The sequence below is a fragment of the Gopherus flavomarginatus genome, chromosome 1 (genome assembly GCF_025201925.1).
Source record: "Gopherus flavomarginatus isolate rGopFla2 chromosome 1, rGopFla2.mat.asm, whole genome shotgun sequence".
Lineage (NCBI taxonomy): Eukaryota > Metazoa > Chordata > Testudines > Testudinidae > Gopherus > Gopherus flavomarginatus.
In genome coordinates, this window is record NC_066617.1 from 160,462,343 (window position 1) to 160,482,051 (window position 19,709).

Here is a 19,709-nt window from a genome sequence, read left to right on the forward strand (position 1 = left end):
GGCTTGCAGACAGGTTGTAACGTTAATCCTATTTTGAGCTGGAAATGAGGGGAGAGACGGAATTCAGTCCTTTGCTGTCCCTGTTGTTTGTCTAGTGACAGCTTTCTGCCAAACTGGCTTAGCAGGCTGATAGGGAGATAGTTGGAGAAGATCAAGAAAGAATTTTGGTGTCCGAAGAAGGAGCAACAGAATCTTTTTTTTAAAAGCGAAGGTCAGTTTGAGTGTGCGCACTTGCACAGCCACAGGCATGTACATACAAACACATACACACAGGTGAGTGCACATAGAAATACATGCATGTGCATACACACATGCAGCCCCCACATGCACATACCTGCTCAGATCTAGCCATCCACACACGTGCATGTGTGCACACACACACAGATCCAGAGGTACACACACATGCACAGACACACATACAGGTAGATACACACACAGGCATGAACATCTGCATGGACTAACACGTGCAACCCACAGGGTGAAAGTGTGTTGTAGGTTTCCTGTGGTGCCTGGTGCACAGAGGATCTGAGTCTCTTGCAATGGCTCCTTAGCTAAGCTGCAGCTACTTGTGTTCTTTCGCGTGGGAGGCCCCTAATTCAATCCCTTGTGTGCTGGCCAAAAAGGCAGCCATCACTCCTGCGATGCGCACACTGCTGTAGTCATATGCACATAAACATATTGACCTTCAGACTGGGAAATCTGCAATTGACTGAGCCCCAGATTGCTCAATGTCCCAGCTCAGTTCCTTGGGGCTACTGTAACCACCTGGTAGCCAATGATTTTAGTTTATTGGTCATTTAGTGTGTGATGTGATGGTTAACTAACATGTTATGCCATGTATAATCATTGTATGCTAACTAGATTTAAATTATAGGCTTATAGAAGTATAAGACTGATCAGTAGTTAGAAAGGATAATTATGTATTAGGTATGTCAGTAAGCTGTGCTGAAATGCAAGGCCTACAGGCTGAGGCCTCTAAGATTTTAGCTTAGTGCAGGGGTGAAAATGGGCTGGTATGAAGCCAGTACCGGTAAGAAGCCAGTACCGGCCCGTACGCAGCCAATGTTAAAGCACTGCTGCAGCAAAGGTCCCTGCTTAAAGCTGCCCCTTCCCCAGTTCCCCTCCCTGTCGGCGGCCCTGCCCCTACTGGCAGGGCCGCCGACAGGGGAAGCAAAAAGGGGCAAAGATGTTAAAGTGCTGCGGCAGCACTTTAATGTCATTGCCCCTTTTGCCTCTCCCAGGCCACTAACAGGGCGGGGCCAAAGGTCAGCTGCCCCGGGGCTGGCGATTTAAAGAGCCCCAGGCCTTTTAAAATCGCTACCGCAACCCCGGGTGGTGGGGGCCAGGTGGCGTGGATGGGCTGGCTGGGGGAAGGTGACCCAGCAGCTCCGCCTGAGGGCCCACCCCTTCTGGGGGCTAGAGCCACCCCGTACCGGTAAGAATTTATTATTACTTTCACCTCTGGCTTAGCCATACTAGGCCATAGGCTTAAGAAACGCTTGACATAAGTAAGGACCAAGGAATGACCCTATGCCACAAGGTTACGAGAAAAGATGTACCAATGGATGATATTACAAGAAATTAACAGCAAGAGTAATTTTTTACTTACAAGCATGGGCAGTTGGTATAAGAGGCTTGGGGAGGTTAAGCCTCCCCAAACAGGGCAAGAAATGCCAGCTGCAGCACATCTCCTTTGGAGGCCTGCCAGTCTGCCACCTTGGGAGCGCTGCTGGCAGAAGATCCTGAGAAGTGGGAGGGCCACTAGTGCCCGGACTGTGGCCTTGCCACTCCGGCTCCACCCTGAGGCCTTGCCCCCACTCTGCCTCTTCCCACCCCCGCTCTGCCTCTTCCCTCAAGGCCCCGCCCCACCTGCCACCCACTCCTCTCCACTGCCTCCCCCGAGATCCGCCTCCCCCACTGACTCCAGCAAAACTAGAAAATGTTCAAGATTGGCATATGCACACAGGTTAGGTGCAGGGCGTGTTGCATGTAGGGGAGGAATGAGGTTGGACTGAACAGTGCTTGTTGAAAAGGGAAGAAAAATGGTGAAATATTTTGAAATTGTTTTCTTTTTGCAAGTTTTGAAATGGATCAATTTTTCTTGTCTTTTCTTCTTTTTCCAATATTCCTCCCATTTTTTAAAATTTTCTATTTTCAAAAAAGACGGGAAAAGAAAATAGTTCAGTCATTTTTAAAAGGAAAAAGTCAAAAGAAAAATGACAAAAAAAAAAAAGAAGGGAAAAGGGAAAAACAAGAGAAGAGGGAAAAAAGGAAAAGATGGGGGGCGGGGAAATGAAAATCTAAAATCTCCAAAAAATGGAAAAAAATAATTAACAGTCTAAATATTTTCATTTCTGATTTGTATCTAAAAAAATTAAAAGGTTAAAAAATATCAAACATTTTTCACAAAAAAGTCATTAAAAAAAAGCCATTTATCAAACAATAACAACAAAACCAAACAGAAAACCACACCAAGCCTTTTTGTAGGAAAAATTTCAACCAGATCTATTACCTAAGGGTTTGTTCATGGGACATGAATGTGCTGTGTACACAGCATGCTTCTGTATTAGGTGGAAGCAGAAGGAAGTGTCTTGTGAAAGTGAGGTCTGTCACTGAGAGAGAAAACGTACTTGTGGACAACAGGGTACTCTAAAGAGGTGCCCCAGGACTTGGTACAGTATTGCCTGCTTTTTAAAATTTGCTTGGGGAAGGGGGGGGATATCAGAAGATGTCATAAACTGAACATCCAACGAGACTATCACCTTGCTAAAGATCAACCCAGGTGGCACTCGATCTGCAAGGAGGCTATGTCCCTTTGGGATCTGTCATTATGATTATGACGACTTATAATACTTAGTCCTGCCTTGAGTGCAGGGAACTGGACTAGATGACCTCTCGAGGTCCCTTCTAGTCCTATGGTTCTATGACATAGGTGCCAACTCCATGGGTACTCCAGGACTGGAGCACTCACAGAAAAAAAATTAGTGGGTGCTTAGCACCCACTGGTAGCCAAACTCCCCTTCCTCCCTCCCGCCCACCAGTGGTCCTGGCGATCAACTCCTCCCCTTCCCTTCCAGTCATAGGCGTCGATTCCATGGGTGCTCCAGAGCTGCAGCACCCACGGGGAAAAATTGGTGGGTGCTCAGCACCCACCAGCAGCTCCCCTTCCCAGGTCATCTCCGCCTCTGCCTCCTCCCCTGAGTGCGCCATGTGCCCGCTTTTCCCCCCTAGGTCCCAGTGCTTGCGCCGCGAAACAGCTGGGGAAGAGCTGGAATCAGTGGGGGCAGTGCCTAGTGCAGAACAGGGACAGGAAGAGGCAGGGCAGGGGTGGGGGTTTGGGGGAAAGGTGGAGTGGAGGCGGGACCTGAGGCAGAGTGAGGGTTGAGCACCCCCTGGGGAAACTTGGAAGCTGGCACTTGTGCATGATGATCTGCAGCAGAATGAAGATTACAAACAAACCCTATTAGACTGCATGGGTAGTATCAATGAGTCGGCCTTGCTATTGAGCTATGGAGAGATGGACTCTTCCTCACCCTCCTGCTGCCTTTGCTTCCATGCCATGCGGCGGCTTAACATCCAGAGAGTGTGACCTCACATCAGGAGAATGGAAGCAACTGGCCAGATGAACAAGACCTCGTGAGTCTGCCTCACTTCCATGTTAAGAAGAGAAGATGAACCACCACCTCTTGCCCATGGTGTGGATTACATTTGCAGCTCTGCATGGGAAGATAATAAGGATGATCAGATCAGGTCTCATGCTTTAGGGCATCAGCTGGTCACACGTGGAACCAGGAAGGACCTCCTTTGCCCCAACTCCTCACACAATGGGCCAGGTACATTATAGGTTTTTCTTCAACTGCTGAAGCCTTAGGTATTGGCTAACTCACAGGCAGGATAGGAGACCTGATGGACAAATGGTCTGATAGGGTACAGGAAATCTTATGTTCCTAGGTGTGTAACTGCAGTGGTCACTGATCACTTACACAGGTTAAACTGGGTACTATGGCTGAGTTTTCTTGGGGCTAGGGGAGGGGCTTTTTTGCTTTCCTCTGGGGCACTGAGCAGAAGTCACCTGTTAGGGTCACCTGATGCTCCAACTAAAATCCACGAGGGAAGATTCTGAATTAAGCGGTGTTCTCTCTCTAGAGCCTTCTCATCCTCTTAGACTAAGGCTTCCCTACAATGCTGTAACAGGGTAAAGGACTTCAGCATATCCAAGGAATAAGGCCAATTGTCTGGGGTTGCCATGTCACCTAATCGTGTTTTGAAAGATCTGAGAGCTGCAGGCTTTGTCAGCAGAGTTAACATTTTATTAAGTATCTCAATCACCTTCTCCAAAAGATGGCATTACAAGGGATCTCCAGACTCAACCTCCTTCTCCTCAAATGGCTCTGGCTCCCTACTCACATTTCCAGGCACACTGGGAACAGCTGCATCCAGCCCAGTGCTCACCCTTCCCCCTCTAACCCAATTTCACTATGAAGCTGGCTGCATCTCATCCCTGTCCTGCTTACGCCAGCCAAGTGTCATGGCCGTGTGCCAGTTCTTTCCAGAGAAGAGGAGAATTTTTCACAGCTGCCTCTGCCTCTCTCACTGCATGTGTGTGTTGAAGGTGAGGATGTGGGTTTTTCTGAGAAAGATGCTTATGGAACCACCTGGAATTCAAACTCTCCCTGGCCTGGCTCCAGATCATCCTCTAAGCAAGGGGTGGGCAAACTTTTTGGCCCAAGGGCCACACTGCAAAACTGTATGGAGGGCTGGGTAGGGAAGGCTGTGCCTCCTCAAACAGCCAGGCTCCTGCCCTCTATCCGCCCCCTCCCACTTCCCATCCCCTGACTGTTCCTCTCAGAACCGCTGATCCATCCAGCCCCCCCTGCTCCTTTTCCCCTAATCGCCCCCTCCTGGGACCCCCACCCCTAACTGCCCCCCTGGATCACACCCCCTATCCAACCCCCCCATCCCCTGACTGCCCCAACCCCTATCCACAGCCCCATCCCCTGACAGCCCCCCTCCTGGGATTCCCACACCTATCCAACCGCCCCTGTTCCCCATCCCCGGACCGCCTCCCTCCAGAACTTCCATCCTATCCAACTGTCCCCTGCTCCCTGTTCCCTGACTGCCCCTTAGGGGACCCCCTGCCCCTTATCCCCCTCACCCCCTTACCATGCTGCTCAGAGCAGCAGGAGCTCGTAGCCCTGCTGCCTGCCTAGACCCAGCCATGTCACCTATGCTGCCCAGCAGGAGCTGCAGGCCAGAGCGCTGGCGGCATGGGGCACTGAGGTTGCGGGGTTGGGGGATAGCTGGGGAGCTCCCGGCTGGGAGCTCAGGGCTAGGCAGGATGGTCTTGTGGGCTGGATGTGGCCCATGGTCCGTAGTTTGCCCATCTTTGCTCTAAGCTCATATCCACTCATTCCACTCATCCTATCCTGGTTTTCTCTCTGGCCTCCTCCCCAAGGCTCTCCGTAGTGGGCAGGGTCATACTTTCACTTGAGTTGCTCCTCCTTTTGAAAAGATCATCACTTCTGTACCTTCTAGCACTGGAGACAGAGAAATAAGTGTAGTGCATGGATGATATGTGAATGAACACCACCCAGGGAGATCAGGGAACAGGACTCCATCGCTAAAATGTTTACCAAACCCTAGTGAGTGCAAAAGACAAATAGCATACCATTAGCAATAACTATGAAGCTAATTATACTGAACTGGAATAACCCACTGGATCTAGTTCAGTTTGCAAAAATACATTCTGAAAAGCAGAATTGTAAGCAAATACTGAGAATAATATGGAATGCAGTTAATTAGTTCCAAGATCTCAGATACTTGTGAGGAGGGCTGTACAAAGCTTAGATAAATACACCTTAGTGATTCCATATATCCTGGTATTTTAGACTTGGAGATAGAAAATCCCTCCTGGATGTGGCATTGCATCTTTATGCCTCAGCAGAGCCAAATAATGGAGACTCTCAAGGTTTTGTTTCCTCTCAAAAAAATTAAAACTTTATTTTATGAACTTGCATCAGATGGACAATACAGTTGTGCTCATAAATATGATGGGCTTTCAGGGTTGCCAATACTCACAATATTTGGTGTTCATCTGAAAGCCTCAGCTCTTGGAGTCATGTTATTTACACAAGAATCTCAGGTGTCATTCAAAAACAGGAAAATTAACATTTTCCCCAAAATAATTCAGTTTCTAACCCCAAGGGTTGCAGAGGAACATCTGAAAACAGGAATCCTAAAGCCTCCAAAAACAAAAATTAAAAGAGCCCCAAATGTATTCTTCTTAAAATCTGATTATTTTAAACCAATCTCATGATTTTGGGGGGCTTGTTGAATGCTTGGGGTTGGCAATACTCAATTTTGCTTTTATTCATTTTTTTTATTTTGCCTGCCTCATATTTCCATAAATAATTGTGGCCGTGTGTGTTACTTTTGTTAATATGAAACTTCCTGCATTCTAGAGATCATTTTTTAAAATTCAGAGACCAAAAAGCCATAGATAGGGACACCTCAGCAGCAGACCAGAAAATGAAGGGTTTGATCCTGCTCCATTACAATCAATGGGGTATTTTCATTTGACTTGAATGGGCGCAGGATCAAGCCTTAAATCCTGTATTATTATTAATTTAGCATCCAAATCTGCACTATAGGGCATAAAAATAAAGAGGAGAAATAAATAGAATACATCTTCCTCTATTTAAATCTCACCGTCAACTGTCTGTTCAGGAATGAACACTGCTTTGGAGGAAGGAGATCGTAGGAAACTAGAAGTGTATTTTATTAATTGAATGGATTACACAGTCATGTCAGTTTCCAGTGCTCTCCTGTTCCTGGAAGTTGAGCAGAGTCAGTCACCAGTACTTTGCATGTTTGATTACAAAGTGCTTTGAGATGAACTGCACTAATATTAATCAGTGCTCATAACTCACCCTGTCAGATTTAAACTGGGGCATATTAACAGATATTAGCTGCAAGGACTGTGGCTCAAAGGCGTTGGGAGCTCAGTAGTGCACAGCAAGTGGCTGCAGCCAGAGTTAGCACGTCCCCTCTATTGAACAGGGCAGACAGGATCTGTTCGTGCCGGTTCCCCTTAGCTCCATTAAAATGCAGCTGGACAGTCAAGAGGTACTAGGTATCAGAGGGGTAGCTGTGTTAGCCTGGATTTGTAAAAAGCAGCATAGAGTCCTGTGGCACCTTATAGACTAACAGACATATTGGAACATGAGCTTTCATGGGTGAATACCCACTTCGTCAGACGCATGAAGTACCAGGGGTAGGCACTGTGGTTGGTCTCCCTCTCTATGTGATGTCATGGAATGATCTGAAGGGACAAGCTGAGGTGCTCTGTGTTGGGAATTGAAAGCAGAATAAAGGTGAGTCTGCAGTATGTTCACAGGATTCCGGCATTCCTAAGAAATACGGCAGTCAGGAGTGCACTGAGGAGCCTGGATGACAGTGGCTCTAAAAGATATTAAAGAGGAAAGGATTGTTCCTTGATAAACATGGATCAAAGTGGAGATCCCAGAAGGTGTCAGACAAAGTTTAAGTTCAAGGCACCCCTTCAGGGAGCCTTGGCAAGCAGCCATTCCCTGAAGCATCCAAGAGAACATGCTTGTCAGAAGACTGGCTCCGAGCAGATCCTCTGGAAAACAAGTTAGTTTCCCGTGAATGGGAGCCAGACCAAAGGGAAAAGTTAATGGAAGGTTAGACGGTGGCTAAGTGTACCTCAGTGATACACAGCATGATTGCAACAACTCACCTATGCCAGCCTGTTTCTTTTCTTGTAAAGATAACTAACACCCCTTTGATTAAGAATTTTTCCTGTCCAAACATACATTGGGATGCGGCAAAGCATTACCAGTTATGATGAAAACCACAGAGCAAGGAAAATGGGTGTCAAGGACACAGAGCTCTTGTGCCCATGTCTTAGATAGTCCATTTCAAAGGGTGGCATTGGATCCAGTAGAGCTGCTGAAAGGTATCTCAGATGGTCTATACTACAAACTATTGTGAAACTCTGGCCTTGTGGCCTGCAGGGTCTGAAAGGATTGCATGTGCCTGGATGGGCCAGCCAGTCAGGGTGTGGTTCCAGCGCTCACATGGCCTTGGAGCTGGAAAAGGTTCCAGCTCTGATATTCCAACGGAAATCTATTTTTACAGAGCAGGGCCAAGCTGTGATATTTGGATCTAGCGATGGCCCTGCTATAGCACACACCCACACAAAAATCTGTTCACAAAAATGAGCAATGTGTTGCCCATGCAGCACCGTCTAGAACCATCACGTTGAAAACTGGACTCTTGTTGTGTCACCTCTGCCTCTGGTTCTTACGGGAACAAAGGGTTTTCTTGTTCATGTGAATCGGCACAACCAATTGTCTTTATGTTACATGGGCCCTGTGCCAGCTACATATGGTTGCCTGTCCCCATTTTCAGATGCACTTACTGGAAGCCAAGTGTAACGAGCATCACTCTAACCTATCTCAGTGCCTATACCACACCCTTCTCCACAAGATCTGAGCTGTTCCAGTGATTCTAAGCATAACCAGACAGTTGCAGAATGAGAGTCCTGAGGAAATGAATGGGGCCTGTGTTGGCTTGAGCAGAAAGTGGAGCCTGAGCATTGTGACAATCTGAAAGCTGAAAAATGGATCTGACTGGGACAAATCCCTCCATGACGCCTTCCACATTGGCGAGAGGGTGGTTGGCATCTCATCTCCACACTGTCATTAGCCAGTGGCTTGGAGGCTGTCCAAAATACTTTTAATGACATTCCAGAGCAGGTGAAACAGCCTCATTTTAGGAGTTTGATAACCAATCTGAATCTCATGCCAGGTTCCCTGTGAATTTCATGAGGTTCGTAAAGCTTGGAGTAAGCCTGAGGCCAGGATTTGGGCGAGCCAAGGGCACCGTTCTGGTTCCAGGTGGGTGACATATGGAACTGCAGTTTGGCCTGTAAGGCCCCGAACATATTCATTGCATTCCTATTCATAGCCATGCTGCTATGCAACTGGATTCAGAGGCAAGCTCACTGCTTGCTTTCACAATCTGAAGAAATCTCCATAAATGTGTGCTGCCCCCTAGTGGACACATATGGAAATAGCTAAAGTTCCACCTGTTGGCCTTTGTGGCCAGTTATTATAAACACCTGAGATACACTGTGTCCCTCTATAAAGAAACAGTTGAGCTTTCACCATCACAACTTTCTCATGTGTGGTGCCAAATTCACACCAGCAATATGTTATCAGTGCAGGGGGTCTCAAACTTCATTGTACTATTCTCCCCTTCTAACAATAAAAATTGCTACACAACCCCAGGATGGGGGACTGAAGCCTGAGCCCCACTGTTCCAGGTGAGTGGAGGGGCAAAGCTGAAGCCCAAGGGCTTCAGCTCCAGGCAGGGAGCCTGTTACCTGAACCTCAGTAGCCCTCCACTGGGGTTGGGCCCTGCCCCCCTCTGGAGCCACAAATGCTGGAGGAGGAGATAGCTGGTGTGAGTTCCCCACCTTCCCAGGGGGCTCAGGAATTTGGCTTTAGCCCTGGGGTGGCAGATGGCAGGCTCTGGTAGTACAGTGGCTGGCTCCAGCCAGAGGTTCTGATTGTGGGGCTTTGGCTGCGTAGCAGCGGGCAGCACTTCCCTCGTTCACAAGGCCTAGCGGGCTCTGTCCCGCAGCACCGGGTTCACCTCCCCCCTCATTTCCCCTGGCCCCCGCTACCTCCCCCAGGCTCACCACTCTGCTCATCACCTCTGCTGCCTGCTTACCCACCTCCCCATCCAAGGCTCAAGTTGTCCCCCAGCTAGACAGGACTGAGTAAGTCTACTGTGAAAAGTGATAGTTGTATGTTTGTCAATAGTGCTTTTCACTGCCTCTCAGCTAGCTAACAAGTCTGCTGCTTTGAAAAGTGATATTAACAAACGTACAAATATCACTTTTCACAGGAGTAGACTTACTAGCTAGCAAGTCTAAAAAACAATGCAACCAAAAAAGCAAAAGCAGCAATAAAAAAAGACAAGTACTTGCAAAGCACCTCATATGTGTTTCTATTCTGTTTAGATCCAGTAAAAAATAGAGACAATGGTAGGTTATTTTTATTATTAAGTCTGCAATAAAACCCTATATAAATAAATGACTATGATTTGGACATGCAGATGTGCATATCTATTTGTTTTTCCTAAAGTAAATTAAGTATTTTAGGAAAAATTGTCAGCATGGTCACCAGCAAGTGTTGGTGGCTGCACTCAGAAACCAATAAAAAATATTGGTACTGAAGACCTCTGTCCATTCTTCAGTCCCTTTTTGAAAACCGATGGCTGGCATGCTGCCTACAGGGAATGCCGTTGGTTTGTATTTAAAAAATCCCTTTGTATTATTCCCCTGCCCTAACCTCTGTCTACCTGTCCGCCTGTCCTGAGACTGTGAGCTCCTCAGGGCAGGGACTATCTTTGGAAGTATGGAAACATCTAGCACTATGTGAATGTTACCAGCACCAGAAAACAATACTAATAATTTCCATGGGCTCCCCTATCTGTCTGTATGCACCTGGTGTAATAACCTTAGTCCCAGATTTGGACCTTAGCGTCCAAAATATGGGGGTTAGCATGAAAACCTCCAAGCTTAGTTACCAGCTTGGACCTGGTACCTGCTGCCACCACCCAAAAAATTAGAGTGTTTTGGGGCACTCTGGTCCCCCTGAAAAACCTTCCCTGGGGACCCCAAGACCCAAATCCCTTGAGTCTCACAACAAAGGGAAATAATCCTTTTTCCCTTCCCCCCTCCAGGTGCTCCTGGAGAGATACACAGACACAAGCTCTGTGAATCCAAACAGAGTGAATCTCCCTCTCTGTTCCCAATCCTGGAAACAAAAAGTACTTTCCTCTTTACCCAGAGGGAATGCAAAATCAGGCTAGCCACTTCAACACACACAGATCTCCCCTGATTTCTTCCTCCCACCAATTCCCTGGTGAGTACAGACTCAATTTCCCTGCAGTAAAGAAAAACTCCAACAGGTCTTAAAAGAAAGCTTTATATAAAAAAAGAAAGAAAAAATACAAATAGTCTCTCTGTATTAAGATGACACAATACAGGGCAATTTCTTAAAAGAATATTGAATAAACAGCCTTATTCAAAAAGAATACAAATCAAAGCACTCCAGCACTTATATTCATGCAAATACCAAAGAAAAGAAAACCATAGAACTTACTATCTGATCTCTTTGTCCTTACACTTAGAAACAGAAGACTAGAAAGTAGAGCTACTTCTCCAAAGCTCAGAGAAGGCAGGCAGCCAGAAACAAAGACAAAAACACTCAGTTCCCTCCACCCAAAGTTGAAAAAATCCGGTTTCCTGATTGGTCCTCTGGTCAGGTGCTTCAGGTGAAAGAGACATTAACCCTTAGCTATCTGTTTATGACACGCCCCCCAAATTGCAGACAGTGGGGAAGCTCACTGGCGGCGATTTCCTTCTAGAACTTGAAAATAAACAGATTAATACAACACATACACCTTTACATATACTCCTAAGTATATAACTAACAGACTTCTACATTTTAAGAACACTTTTTAACTACTGAATTATGGGAAACTCTCACGGGAGAGTGCATCAGCAACTTTATTAGAAGCTTCTGTGATGTGTTGAATTTCAAAATCAAAATCTTGGAGAGCTAAACTCCAACGAAGAAGTTTCTTGTTGTTCCCCTTGGCAGTATGAAGCCACTTTAGTGCAGCATGGTCAGTTTGTAGTTGGAACCGCCGTCCCCAAACATATGGGCGTAGCTTTTCCAGGGCGTACACAATGGCATAGCATTCCTTTTCACTGACTGACCAGTGACTTTCCCTCTCAGACAGTTTCTTACTGAGAAACACGACAGGATGGAAGTTGTGATCTGTTGCTTCCTGCATGAGCACTGCTCCTATACCACGCTCAGATGCATCTGTGGTTACTAGGAATGGCTTGTCAAAGTCCGGGGCCCTGAGCACAGGGTCAGACATGAGCGTTGCCTTAAGTTGGGTAAAGGCCTTTTGACACTCATCAGTCCACTTAACTGCATTTGGCTGGGTCTTTTTGGTCAGGTCGGTCAGTGGGGCAGCGATTTGGCTGTAGTGGGGTACAAATCGCCTGTAGTATCCGGCCAAGCCTAAGAAGGATTGGACCTGCTTCTTGGACCGTGGGACAGGCCACTTTTGGATAGCATCCACCTTGGCCTGTAGGGGGTTTATGGTTCCTTGACCCACCTGGTGCCCCAGGTAAGTCACTCTGTTTTGGCCTATTTGACACTTTTTGGCCTTAACAGTTAGTCCTGCCTGCCTGATGCGCTCAAAGACCTTTTCCAGGTGTAGTAGGTGTTCGGGCCAGGAGTCTGAAAAAATGGCCACATCATCGAGGTAGGCAACTGCAAATTTTCCCAGTCCAGCTAGTAGACCATTTACCAGCCTCTGGAAGGTGGCGGGTGCATTTCGAAGGCCGAAAGGAAGGACATTGAATTCATACACCCCCGCATGGGTGACGAATGCTGACCTCTCCTTGGCAGGTTCATCTAGCGGTACTTGCCAGTACCCCTTGGTTAAGTCTATTGTAGAGATGAACTGGGCACGTCCCAACTTTTCCAATAGCTCATCGGTACGTGGCATTGGATAGTTGTCCGGACGAGTTACAGCATTGAGCTTACGGTAGTCCACGCAAAAGCGTATTTCCCCATCTGGTTTGGGTACCAGAACCACTGGAGATGCCCATGCACTGGTAGATGAGCGGATTATACCCATCTGTAGCATGTTCTGGATCTCCCGTTCTATAGCAGCTTGGGCATGAGGAGACACTCGGTAGGGTGGGGTTCTGATTGGGTGAGCATTACCTGTATCAATGGAGTGGTATGCCCGTTCAGTCCGTCCTGGGGTGGCTGAGAACAATGGGGCGAAGCTAGTGCACAGCTCCTTGATTTGTTGCCGCTGCAGACGTTCCAGGGTGGTTGAGAGGTTCACCTCTTCCACGCCACCGTCTTTTTTCCCGTCGTAGTAGACACCGTCAGGCCACTCAGCATCATCTCCCTGGACTGTAAACTGACAAACCTGTAAGTCTCTGGAATAGAAAGGCTTGAGAGAATTAACATGGTACACTTTAGGCTTTAGTGAGGAATTGGGAAATGCTATGAGGTAGTTTACAGCTCCCAGGCGCTCTTGGACCGTGAAGGGCCCTTCCCATGATGCTTCCATCTTATGGGCCTGTTGCGCCTTCAAGACCATAACCTGGTCTCCTACCTTGAAGGACCGATCTCTGGCATGTTTGTCATACCAGGCCTTTTGCTCTTCCTGAGCATCCTTTAGATTCTCTCTAGCAAGGGCTAAAGAGTGTCGGAGGGTGCTTTGTAGGTTGCTTACAAAGTCCAGAATGTTAGTTCCTGGAGAAGGCGTAAACCCCTCCCATTGCTGCTTTACCAACTGTAATGGCCCCTTAACCTCGTGACCATACACAAGTTCAAATGGTGAAAACCCTAAACTGGGATGTGGTACAGCCCTGTAGGCAAACAGCAACTGCTGCAACACTAGGTCCCAATTATTGGAGAATTCGTTGATGAATTTTCGTATTATGGCCCCCAAAGTTCCATTGAACCTTTCCACCAGGCCATTGGTTTGATGGTGGTACGGGGTGGCAACCAAGTGATTTACCCCATGAGTTTCCCACAGTTTTTCCATGGTCCCTGCCAGGAAATTAGACCCTGAATCTGTAAGGATGTCAGAGGGCCAACCTACCCTGGCAAAGATGTCTGTTAGGGCCAGGCACACAGTGTTAGCCCTGGTGTTGCCTAGAGCGACTGCTTCTGGCCATCGGGTAGCAAAGTCCACTAAAGTCAGTACGTACTGCTTTCCTCTGGGCGTCTTTTTTGGGAAAGGGCCCAGAATATCCACAGCTACTCGCTGAAATGGGACCTCAATTATGGGGAGTGGCTGGAGAGGGGCCTTGACCTGGTCTTGAGGCTTTCCCACTCTTTGGCATACCTCACAAGACCGGACATACTTGGCAACGTCCTTGCCCATCCCCTCCCAGTGGAAGGACTTCCCCAACCGGTCCTTGGTTCTGTTCACCCCAGCATGGCCACTGGGATGATCATGGGCTAAGCTTAAGAGCTTCTCCCGGTACTTAGTTGGAACCACCAACTGTTTTTGCGGCTGCCATTCTTCCCGGTGTCCACCAGAAAGAATTTCCTTGTATAAAAGTCCTTGGTCTATAACAAACCGGGATCGATTAGAAGAGCTGAGAGGCGGTGGGGTGCTCCGTGCCGCCGCCCAAGCTTTCTGAAGGCTGTCATCTGCTTCCTGCTCAGTCTGGAACTGTTCCCTTGAGGCTGGGGTCACCAGTTCCTCCTCAGAGTGTGGACTTGGGCTTGGTCCCTCTGGAAGCGATGTAGGTGATGGGGTTGTTTCCAGTGCTGGTGAACCGCTCTCCGCTGGTGCACCTGAGGGTATTTCAGGCTCTGGCTGAGCCTTTTGGGTATGGCTGTCTGTGGCTTCTGCCAGTTTTGGCTCGCTGGCGCCCTCTGGCGTTGAGTTTGAAGATGTAGTTGCACTTGTTGGTGCTGGTTGCTGTTCCAGTTCCGGGCCTGGGACTGGAGATGCTGTGGCTGTTTCAGTGGTAGGCATGGAATCCGGGTCCACTACCTCTGTCTGGGTCTCTGGTAACACAGACGGGGCCTCTGTGGACGGTTCAGGAACAGGAATGGGTCTGGAAGCTTGCCTGGTTTGGCTACGTGTAACCATTCCCACTCTCTTGGCCCGCCTCACCTGGTTGGCCAAGTCTTCCCCCAGTAGCATGGGGATAGGATAATTGTCATAGACTGCAAAAGTCCACATTCCTGACCAGCCTTTGTACTGGACAGGCAGTTGAGCTGTAGGCAAGTCTACAGCTTGTGACATGAAGGGGTAAATTGTAACTTTGGCCTTTGGGTTGATGAATTTGGGGTCAACGAAGGATTGGTGGATAGCTGACACTTGTGCCCCCGTGTCTCTCCACGCAGTAACCTTCTTTCCGCCCACTCTCAAATTTTCCCTTCGCTCCAAGGGTATTTGAGAGGCATCCGGGCCTGGGGATCTTTGGTGTGATGGTGGTGTAATGAATTGCACTCGCATGGTGTTCTTGGGACACTTGGCCTTGATATGTCCCAGTTCATTACACTTAAAGCATCTTCCATCTGATGGGTCACTGGGCCGAGGTGAGTTACTGGAGACTGGTGAGGTTGAAGGGTAGGGTATCTGTGGCTTTACTTGGGTGGTATGTGGGGTCTTTGGCTGTCCTCGGTTGTAGGGTTTATGGTCTGTGTGCCCCCTGGGGTAATCGTTCCCCTTGACAGTAGCTTTCTTGCTTTCTGCCAGTTCCATCCATTTGGCTCCAATCTCCCCCGCCTCAGCGATATTCTTGGGGTTTCCATCTTGTATGTACCGTGTGATGTCTTCAGGAACACCATCCAAGAACTGCTCCATTTGTATGAGGAGGTTCAGTTCTTCCAAGGTTTGAATGTTGTTTCCTGTTAGCCAGGCCTCATAGTTTTTTGCAATGCAGTAGGCGTGTTTGGGAAATGACTCCTCTGGTTTCCACTTTTGGTTTCTGAAGCGCCGACGGGCATGATCTGGGGTTATCCCCATCCTGTATCTGGCCTTGGTTAGAAAAAGTTTATAGTCATTCATTTGGTGCTTAGGCATTTCAGCTGCCACCTCTGCTAAAGGTCCACTGAGCTGTGACCTCAATTCTACCATGTACTGGTCTTCGGGAATGCTGTACCCAAGACAGGCTCTTTCAAAATTTTCCAAGAAGGCCTCGGTGTCATCACCTGCCTTGTAGGTGGGAAATTTCCTGTGCTGTGGAGCAATATTTGGCGCTGGGTTGTTAGGGTTGGCTGGCACAGGCAGCCCAGCTTTTGCCAACTCCAGTTCATGTTTTCTCTGTTTTTCCTTCTCTTCATTCTCTTTTTGTTGCTTTTCCATTTCTCGGCGGTGGGCCAACTCTTCTTCTTCTTGTTTCCTTCGGTGGGCGAACTCTTCTTCTTCTAGTTTTCTTTTGTGTGCTGCCTGTTTGATTTGTTCTTCTCTTTCTTTCATCTCCATCTGTCGCCTGTGTTCAGCTTCTTTGATTTGTTCTTCGGCCTCAATTTTTGCCTTAGAAGTCATGATTCCTGTTTTCTGGTGTTGGGGTGCCCTCCGGTGTTTATCTTCTGAACTGCAGGTTCTCTGTTGCCTCCTGAAGTCTGCCTAGCAACAGTGCCTTTAGCTAATTTTCCTTTTCTCTCTCTAGCTAATGTTCAATGAAGGGAAACCAGAAAAACCACTTTATTTGCATGCCTATAAGTGCTGGTACGACTCTCAATGGGAGTGCTATTGTGTGACAAAAGACTGTTAATAGTCCTTAACGACTTCTGCTTAACATGCAAGCCACAAACTGCGAGAGAGAGCAGAAAAAAAAATTCTCTCTGGTTCCCTTTTAAAACCAACTGCTTCTCTCTGCTAAAAAGCCCTTAGCAGAGAAAAGAAAAATATAATATTTCTACTGGCTTCTGGGTTCTGTCTATCTCCCACCAGCTGCCACTCATGTAATAACCTTAGTCCCAGATTTGGACCTTAGCGTCCAAAATATGGGGGTTAGCATGAAAACCTCCAAGCTTAGTTACCAGCTTGGACCTGGTACCTGCTGCCACCACCCAAAAAATTAGAGTGTTTTGGGGCACTCTGGTCCCCCTGAAAAACCTTCCCTGGGGACCCCAAGACCCAAATCCCTTGAGTCTCACAACAAAGGGAAATAATCCTTTTTCCCTTCCCCCCTCCAGGTGCTCCTGGAGAGATACACAGACACAAGCTCTGTGAATCCAAACAGAGTGAATCTCCCTCTCTGTTCCCAATCCTGGAAACAAAAAGTACTTTCCTCTTCACCCAGAGGGAATGCAAAATCAGGCTAGCCACTTCAACACACACAGATCTCCCCTGATTTCTTCCTCCCACCAATTCCCTGGTGAGTACAGACTCAATTTCCCTGCAGTAAAGAAAAACTCCAACAGGTCTTAAAAGAAAGCTTTATATAAAAAAAGAAAGAAAAAATACAAATAGTCTCTCTGTATTAAGATGACACAATACAGGGCAATTTCTTAAAAGAATATTGAATAAACAGCCTTATTCAAAAAGAATACAAATCAAAGCACTCCAGCACTTATATTCATGCAAATACCAAAGAAAAGAAAACCATAGAACTTACTATCTGATCTCTTTGTCCTTACACTTAGAAACAGAAGACTAGAAAGTAGAGCTACTTCTCCAAAGCTCAGAGAAGGCAGGCAGCCAGAAACAAAGACAAAAACACTCAGTTCCCTCCACCCAAAGTTGAAAAAATCCGGTTTCCTGATTGGTCCTCTGGTCAGGTGCTTCAGGTGAAAGAGACATTAACCCTTAGCTATCTGTTTATGACACCTGGATCTCTTGTTTTATATTTAGATCACAAACTCTCTGGGACCGCTGGGTATTTTTGTGTTCTATGTTTGTGCAGCACCCAGCACAGTGGGGCTGTGATCCCCTGGGACTGACTGTAATACAATTAACAACATTTGTAATAATTTGGAGTGTCTCAGCCCCACTCTTTAATTGCCCAGAAGAGCTGCTACAACAGAGGTGAGCAAACTATGGCCCATGGGCCACATTCGGCCTGTGGGACTGTCCTGCCTGGCCTGAGTCCTGGCCTGGGAGGCTAGCCCCCAGCCCCTACCCTACTGTTCTCCCTTCCCCACAGTCTCAGCTTGCCCTGCTGCCGGGACAATGCTCTCGGCGGTGGGGCTGCTAGCTCTTGCCTGGCAGCACAGCTGCAGAGCTGGCCTGACCCAGTGCTCTGTGCTGCACAGTGGCATGGCTGGCTCCAGCCAGGTGGGACGGCTGCCTTTCCTGGTGCTCTGTGTTGCCAGCCACTGGTGCTCCAGGCAGCGCGGTAAGGAGACAGTGAGCAGGAGGGGTTGGATAGAGGGCAGGGGAGTTTGGGGTGGTGGTTGGCGGCAGGGGTGTGGATAGGGGTTGGGGCAGTCAAAGGACAGGGAACAGGGGGGTTGAATGGGGGCAGAGGTCCCGGGGGGGGCAGTCAGGAAGGAGAGGAGGGGTTGGATGGGGCAGGAGTCCCAGGGGGGCTGTCAGGGGACGAGAAGCAGGGGGGTCAGATAGGAGGCAGGGGCTGGGCCATGCCTGGCTGTCTGGGGAGGCACAGCCTCCCCTTACTGGCCCTCCATACAATTTCAGAAGCCCGATGTGGCCCTCAGGCCAAAAAGTTTGCCCGCCCCTGTGCTACAGAGAGCTGCAGAGACTAAGGCTATGGCTACGCTGTGCACCTTACAGCGGTGTGGCTGTGCTGCTGCAGCTGCACAGCTGTAAAGTGCGCAGCGTAGCCACTCTTTGTTGCCGGGCGAGAGCTCCCCTGGTGACAAAACAAAACCACCCCCAATGAGGAGCGGTAGCTTTATTGACAGGAGCACGGCTCTTGCCCACAAAGCCCTATTCACACAGTGCTTTTTGTTGTTCAAACTTTTATCATTCAAGGGGATTTTTTTCACACCCCGGAGTGACAGAAGTTTTAACAATGAAAGTGCCAGTGTAGACAAAGCCTTAGAGTGTTGGCTGTACATCCCCCATCTCCTGCTGCCTTGAGAGATGAATAACTAGGAGCAGGAAATTAATTTAGGTCTCGCCACAGGCAGTGCAGGGCAAAAAGCAACCACAAAATGTTTGATTCTTCCCTGGTGTAATTCCACCGCTGCTAATGAAATTACACCAGTAATTACTCTGCCCTTTTATGTTCTGCGTTTCCAAGTTACATAGCTTACCCCAGCCTCTCCTGGTAGCCTTCTTAGCTCCTGAACGACAATAAGTGTGTTACATTAGTCACTGGCTTGCCCTCCAGCTGGAGAAGTAGGGTTACAGGTGCTCTGAACATAATCACAACCAGGTCTTGGTGGGATGGATGAGAGTAGCTCTCTGTCCATTTATTCATCTACAATATTTCTGGTGCACCCATCATTGCACAGTCAGTTTCAGATTCAAGATGAAGAATGCATTGAAACTGCTCATAAAAGACCCCCCTTTCTTATTCCACCTGCTCTGTACACAGGTCATTCTTCAGCTTTCGTTACTGAGAGGAGGAGTGATGGATATGGCAATTTCCTGCAATATCTTGGGGGAAATCTTATTGAATGAAGGTTAAGCATCTTTAGAGTCCATTGCATCAAATGCAAAGGGTATGTAGTATTGTGGGCCTGGATACTGAAAGGACTATATTGAACAACGTAGCAGGTAAGAATAAACTTTGGGATAATACATGTGAAGTGGATTTCCCGTGAAATAACTAGGGGGAGGTGAATGCAAAGTCTTCTCTCCCCGCCCCCACCTCCAGTTATGCAAAAATCCAGCTTTTAAAGGTATGTCCCGAGGACAGAGTGATTGTCTGCTGAGAACCTGTTCTACAGCCCCAACATCAACGGCCCAAACTGTATAAAAGAGGGATTCGCAGATTAATGGGGATGCTTGTTCCGAGCTAACACTTCCCATAAACCAGAAGCACCAGTGTGGACGGTGCCAAGTCAGCAAAAGAGCTTCTCCTCCTGACATGGCTACCGCTGTGGAGGTGGTTTTATTGTTGACAGGAGAGCTTTCTCCCGTTGGCACAGAGCGGCTACATGGATGATCTTATAGCAGTGCCGCTGCATCGG

At 48.0% G+C, this 19,709-nt stretch overlaps 1 protein-coding gene across 5 annotated transcripts in view; it reads left to right on the top strand.

The window, feature by feature from the left end:
* Positions 1 to 19,709, top strand: part of ARHGAP31 (Rho GTPase activating protein 31) — an 879,079-nt gene that overhangs the window by 118,844 nt on the left and 740,526 nt on the right. Inside the window, exon 13 of one of the 5 annotated variants that reach the window (XM_050956551.1) lies at positions 7,133 to 7,156. The exons of the other annotated variants lie outside the window; for them this stretch is intronic. The gene's annotated coding sequence lies outside the window, so the exon portion shown is untranslated. Of the gene's footprint in view, positions 1 to 7,132; positions 7,157 to 19,709 lie in introns of those variants that run through there. 5 annotated transcript variants of the gene reach the window in all.